We start from the raw sequence: 7,291 nt of genomic DNA, 5'->3' as shown, positions 1-7,291 counted from the left end.
TGTTTGCAGTGTCATTAACCAAGGACTAATATCCACAACATACAGAGAGCCCTTAGAAAGCAAGAAAACAGGCCGGGCGCGGTGGCTCAAGCCTGTAATCCCAGCACTCTGGGAGGCCAAGACGGGCGGATCACGAGGTCAGGAGATCGAGACCATCCTGGCTAACACGGTGAAACGCCGTCTCTACTAAAAATACAAAAAAACTAGCCAGGCGAGGTGGCGGGCGCCTGTAGTCCCAGCTACTCGGGAGGCTGAGGCAGGAGAATGGCGTGAACCCGGGAGGCGGAGCTTGCAGTGAGCCGAGATCCAGCCACGCAGATCCAGCCACTGCACTCCAGCCTGGGCAACAGAGCGAGACTCCGTCTCAAAAAAAAAAAAAAAAAAGCAAGAAAACAGCCCGGGCGCGGTGGCTCACGCCTGTAATCCCAGCACTTTGGGAGGCCGAGGCGGGCGGATCACGAGGTCAGGGGATCGAGACCATCCTAGCTAACACGGTGAAACCCCGTCTCTACTAAAAATACAAAAAATTAGCCGGGCGTGGTGGCGGGCACCTGTGGTCCTAGCTACTCGGGAGGCTGAGGCAGGAAAATAGCGTGAACCTAGGAGGCGGGGCTTGAAGTGAGCCGAGATCAAGCCACTGCACTCCAGCCCGGGCAACAAAGCGAGACTCCATCTCCAAAAAAAAAAAAAAGCAAGAAAACAATGACAAAATTAGGCAGATGATATGAAGCATATATCAGAAGAAATCCAAATGGCTAGTAAGCCAGAAATGACACTCAACCTCTTTAATACTGGAAGACATAGAAGAAAATGAGAAGATTTTTGTTATTTTTCTGTTGTTGCCCAGGCTGGAATGCAGTGGCACGATCTCAGCTCATTGTAGCCTCTGCCTCCCAGGTTCAAGTGATTTCTCCTGCCTCAGCCTCCCAAGTAGCTGGGATTACAGGCGCCCGCCACCACACCTGGCTAATTTTTTGTGTAGTAGAGATGGGGTTTCACCATGTTGGCCTGACTTGGCCTCCTAAAGTGCTGGGATTACAGGCAAGAGCCACTGTGCCTGGCCGGAACCTCAGTCTTTTTTTTTTTTTGAGACGGAGTCTCTGCCGCCCGGGCTGGAGTGCAGTGGCCGGATCTCAGCTCACTGCAAGCTCCGCCTCACGGGTTCACGCCATTCTCCTGCCTCAGCTTCCCAAGTAGTTGGGACTACAGGCGCCCGGAACCTCAGTCTTTTTTATTAAAGGTCTTCAGTTTTTTGGATGAGCTCCACCCACAATTGTCCTGGATAATCAGTGTGACTCAAAGTTCACCAACTGACTGATTGAAATGTTAATTGTTTTTTTGTTTTTGAGACAGAGTCACCCAGGCTGGAGTGCAGTGGCTCACTGCAACCTCCGCCTCCCAGGTTCACACCATTCTCCTGCCTCAGCCTCCCCAAGTAGCTGGGACTACAGGCACCCACCACCGTGCTCAGCTAATTTTTTTGTATTTTTAGTGGAGACGGGGTTGCACCGTGTTAGCCAGGATGGTGTTGATCTCCTGACCTCGTGATCTGCCCGGTTCATCCTCCCAAAGTACTGGGACTACAGGCGTAAGCCACCACACCTGGCCTGTTTTGTTTTGTTTAAGATGGAGTCTCACTCAGTCATCCAGGTTGGAGTGCAGTGGCTCAATCTCAGCTCACTGCAACCTCTGCCTCCCAGGTTCGAGAAATTCCCCTGCATCAGCTTCTCTAGTAGCTGGGATTACAGGTGTGTACCACCATGCCTGGCTAATTTTTATGTTTTTAGTAGAGACAGAGTTTCACCATGTTGGCCAGGCTGGTCTGAACTCCTGACCTCAGGTGATCCGCCCATCTCAGCCTCCCAAAGCGCTGGGATTACAAGCATGAGCCACCACGCCTTGCTTGTTTTTGTTTTTTAGACAGGGTCTTGCTCTGTCACCCAGGCTGGAGTGCAGTGATGCAAACATGACTCACTGCAGCTTCATCCTCTCAGGCTCAGCCATCTTCTCACCTCAGCCTCCAGAATAGCTGGGACTACAGGCGTGCACACGGTGTCTGGCTTATTTTATTTTATTTTATATTTTATATTTTATACTTTTTTTTTTTTTTTTTTTTTTTTTTTGAGATGGAGTCTCGCTCTGTCGCCTGGGCTGGAGTGCAGTGGCCGGATCTCAGCTCACTGCAAGCTCCGCCTCCCGGGTTTATGCCATTCTCCTGCCTCAGCCTCCCGAGTAGCTGGGACTACAGGCGCCCGCCACCTCGCCAGGCTAGTTTTTTGTATTTTTTTTTTTTTAGTAGAGACGGGGTTTCACCGTGTTAGCCAGGATGGTCTCGATCTCCTGACCTCGTGATCCGCCCGCCTCGGCCTCCCAGAGTGCTGGGATTACAGGCTTGAGCCACCGCGCCTGGCCTATATTTTATACTTTATATTTTATTTTATATTTTATGTTTTCTTTTACTTTATTTTTAAAATTTAATTTAATTTAATTTAATTTAATTTAATTTAATTTAATTTAATTTTTGAGACAGGGCGTTGCACTGTCACCCAGGCTGGAGTGCAGTGGTGTGATTTTGACTCATTGCAGCCTCGACCTCCTGGGTCAAGCGATTCTTCCTGCCTCAGTCTCTGGAGTTGCTGGGATTACAGGTGTGCACCACTAAGCCTGGATAATTTTTGTATTTTTAGTAGAGACAGGGTTTCACCATGTTGGCCAGGCTGGTCTCGAACTCCTGACCTCAGGTGATCTGCCCACCTCGGCCCCCCAAAGTACTGGGATTACAGGCATGAGCCACCGTGCCTGGCCTGTTTTTGTTTTTTTGACAGTATTGCTCTGTCACCCAGGCTGGAGTGCAGTGGTACAAACATGACAAACATGACTCTGCAGCTTCATCCTCTCAGGCTCAACCGTCTTCCCACCTCAGCCTCCAGAATAGCTGGGACTACAGGCGTGCACCACGATGCCGGGCTAAAATTTTTTTTCCAGCTAATTTTATTATTACTATTTTTTGAGACGGAGTCTTGCTCTGTCACCCAGGCTTTAGTGCAATGGCATGATCTTGGCTCACTGCAACCTCTGCCTCCCAGAGTCAAGTGATTCTCCTGCCTCAGCCTACCGAGTAGCTGGGATTATAGGCGTTCACCACCACGCCCAGCTAATTTTTGTATTTTTAATAGAGGTGGGATTTCACCATGTTGGACAGGCTGGTCTCGAACTCCTGACCTTAGGTGATCTGCCTGCTTCAGCCTCCCAAAGTGCTGGGATTACAGGCATGAGCCACCGCACCTGGCCCACCTGAGATCAGGAGTTCGAGACCAGCCTGGCCAACATAGTGAAACCCTGTCCCTACTAAAAATACAAAAATTAGCCAGCTATGGTGGCGCACTCCTGTAATCCCAGCTACTTGGGAGGCTGACGCACAAGAATCGCTGGAGCCCAGGAGGTGGAGGTTGCCATGAACTGAGATTGTGCCCCTGCACTCCAGTCTGGGCGAGAGAGTGAGACTCTGTCTCAGAAAAGAAAAAAAAAAAGGCTGGGCACGGTGTCTCACGCCTGTAATCCCAGCACTTTGGGAGGTCAGGGTGGGTGGATCACGAGGTCAGGAGTTTAAGACCAGCCTGACCAACATGGTGAAACCCATCTCTACTAAAAATACAAAATTAGCTGGGCGTGGTGGCGGGTGCCTGTAGTCCCAGCCTCCCGGGAGATTGATGCAGGAGAATAGCTGGAACCCGGGAGGCGGTGCTTGCAGTGAGTGGAGATTGCGCCACTTCTCTCCAGCCTGGGTGACAGAGTGAGACCTCGTCTCAAAACAACAACAACAACAACAAAAAAAACAGAACAAAATCGAGCAATATTTAGATAAGCAGAAAGCAGAATCCAACAAAACGGTGAGGAAAGCTGGGTGGGAGTGGAGGGTATCAGCAAAACTCAGTTCTTTGGAAAAATTAGGTAACTTGAACCTAGGACCAAATGGGCTGTCACACCACCCCATTTAGAGTCCTTATTGGCATAGAGATGACAAAAGTGGACTCTGTGATGGCCTATCATGATCTCAGGATAGCAGGATAGGGGAACTCTGAGTCGTGGCCAAAATATTTGGTCAATGTACACAGCCTCAGACAGCTGGGAATACCACCCCAAATCACCTGGATAAGAAGATGTTTTCCTTATCCCGTGTCTTTAACTCTGAGAAGGGTGGAGTTGAACAATCAATGATTGTTAAAAATGTACCAAATGTGTAAGCGTCATGAGGTATTTAAGCTGAGTTTTAAAATTAAAATTCTGCTAGGTGTGGCAGCTCATGCCTGTATCCCAGCATTTTGGGATCCTCACACAGGAGGACTGCTTGAGCCCAGAAGTTTGAGACCAACCTGGACAACACAAGGAGACCCTGTCTCTACAAAAAAAAAAAAAAAAAAAATTAGCCAGGCGTGTTGGTGTGTGCCTGTAGTCTCAGCTACTAGGGAGGCTGAGAAGGGAGGATCGCTTGAACCTAGCAAGTCAAGGCAGCAGTAAATGGAGATCTGTACTCCAGCCTGGGCAACAGAGCAAGACCCTATGTCAGAAAAAAAGAAAAAGTCACCCAACAGGCTGAGCGCGGTGGCTCACGCCTGTAATCCCAGCACTTTGGGAGGCCAAAGCAGGTGGATCACTTGAGGTCAGGAGTTCAAGACCAGCCTGGCCAGCATGGTGAAACCCTGTCTCTACCAAAAATACAAACATTAACTGGGCATGGTGACGCTTGTCTGTAGTCCCAGCTACTTTGGAGACTGAGGTGGGAGAACCATTTGAACCCAGGAGGTGGAGGTTGCAGTGAACCGAAATCAAACCACTGTACTCTAGCCTGGGTGACAGAGCGAGACCCTGTCTCAAAACAGACAAACAAACAAACAAAAACCCCACCAGCAACCTTGCTGACAAATCCACAGGCCCCCACGTCTGCCAGTTGCCTGCCTGGATGAACTGGGCACCTGGGGGAGGGGCGTGGCCCCCAGGCTACTCTTCTTGGCCTTCACAGCTGAAAGGCCTAGGTTGAGCCTCAGCTTACTGTGTTTACTGACTGGGTAATGTGACCTCTGTGAAGCTGGTCACCTATGTATAAAATGGGGATTAAAACGACACCCACGTGCTCATTCTCTTTCATACCACCCACGTGTGTTAATCGCATGCTCCTGTAGGCCAGCCACTGCTCTGGGTGCTAGGACTTGGTACTCAAGGACAGATGAGGCTCTAGGTCTCACAGAGATGATGATGTAAGGGGAGCAGGCAAGAAAATAATGGAGTGATGAGCACAGGGAGGAGATCTGGCTGGTCAGTGAAGCAGAGGCTGGGGACCTGATTTATTTAATATGTAAGTATGTATGTAAATTTTTTTTTTTTTTTTTTTTTTTTTGAGGCTGAGTCTGACTTTGTCACCCAGGCTGGAGTGCAGTGGCGCGATCTTAGCTCACTGCAACCTCTGCCTCCCAGGCTCAAGTGATTCTCCCACCTCAGCCTTCCGAATAGCTGAGACTACAGGTGCACACCGTGACACCTGGCTAATTAAGACCCTCAACTTTTTTTTTTTTTTGGGAGGGGGGACGGAGTCTCGCTCTGTCACCCAGACTGGAGTGCAGAGGTGCAATCTCGGCTCACTGCAAGCTCCGCCTCCTGGGTTCACGCCATTCTCCTGCCTCAGCCTCCCGAGTAGCTGGGGCTACAGGCGCCCGCCACCACACCCAGCTAATTTTTTGTATTTTTAGTAGAGACGGGGTTTCACCATGTTAGCCAGGGTGGTCTTGATCTCCTGACCTCGTGATCCTCCCGCCTCGGCCTCCCAAAGTGCTGGGATTACAGGCGTGAGCCACTGCGCCCAGCCGACCCTCAACTCTTAAAAAAAAAAAAAAACTAAAATGATAAATTTTACATTATGCACATTTTATCACACCCACATAAAAACCATAAAAACAAAACAAAAGCTCTTTCTTGACCTCATAACTCTTTACGATTACTGCATTCCTCTGCCTCCTTTAGAGCAAAACTCCTGGAAAGGTGGTCTCTAGTCACTGTCCCCAGTTCCTCTCTTCCCACGTTCCCCTGAATCCATGCTAATCAGACTTTCCCTCGCCAACACGTTCCTGAAATGACTCTTGTCAAGGTCAACAATGACCTCCTCCTTGTTGGCCGGGCGCGGTGGCTCAAGCCTGTAATCCCAGCACTTTGGGAGGCCGAGACGGGCGGATCACGAGGTCAGGAGATCGAGACCATCCTGGCTGACACTGTGAAACCCCGTCTCTACTAAAAACTACAAAAAAAACTAGCCGGGCGAGGTGGCGGGCGCCTGTAGTCCCAGCTACTCGGGAGGCTGAGGCAGGAGAATGGCGGGAACCCGGGAGGCGGAGCTTGCAGTGAGCTGAGATCCGGCCACTGCACTCCAGCCTGGGTGGCAGAGCGAGACTCCGTCTCAAAAAAAACAAACAAAAAAACAATGACCTCCTCCTTGTTAAATCCAGCAGCTCCTTCTCAGCAGCATCTCACACAGCTGGTCACTGACTCCTCCCAAAAGACACTGCCTTCAGGAGGCTCCTCCTGGTCTCCCCATCTCCCTCCCTGGTTCCTTCTCAGTCTCCTTTGTGGGGCTCCTCCTCTCCTGAGCTCTTCTCTGGCCCTGGCTCTTCCTCTGCCCACACCCAGTCCCTTGGTGACATCAACTCGATATTGCCATGGTTTTTCTTATTGTTTTGATATAGAGTCTCACTCTGTTGCCCAGTCTCGCTCTGTTGTGCAGTGGTGTGTTCTCAGCTCACTGCAACCTCCACCTCCCAGGTTGAAGCGATTATTATGCCTCAGCCTCCCGAGGAGCTGGGACCACAGGTGCGAGCCACCATGCCTGTCTAATTTTTGTATTTTTTGTAGAGACAGGGTTTTGCCATGTTGCCCAAGCTAGTCTCAAACTCCTTGACTCAAGTGATCTGCTCACCTCAGTCTCCCAAAATATTGGGATTACACGTATGAGCCACTGCACCTGGCCACCATAGGTTTTTTTTTGTTGTTTTTTTTTTTTTGTTTGTTTGAGACAGAGTCTCGCTCTGTCTCTCAGGCTGGAGTGCAGTGGCACGATCTCCACTCACTGCAAGCTCTGTCGCCTCCCGGGTTCACGCCATTCTCCTGCCTCAGCCTCCTGAGAAGCTGGGACTACAGGCGCCCGTCACCACGCCCGGCTAATATTTTTGTATTTTTAGTAGAGACGGGGTTTCACCGTGTTTGCCAGGATGGTCTCGATCTCCTGACCTTGTGATCCGCCCGCCTC

The sequence above is a fragment of the Macaca nemestrina genome, chromosome 14 (assembly GCF_043159975.1).
Source record: "Macaca nemestrina isolate mMacNem1 chromosome 14, mMacNem.hap1, whole genome shotgun sequence".
Classification (NCBI taxonomy): Eukaryota; Metazoa; Chordata; class Mammalia; order Primates; family Cercopithecidae; genus Macaca; species Macaca nemestrina.
Note: the sequence above shows the minus strand (reverse complement) of the source record.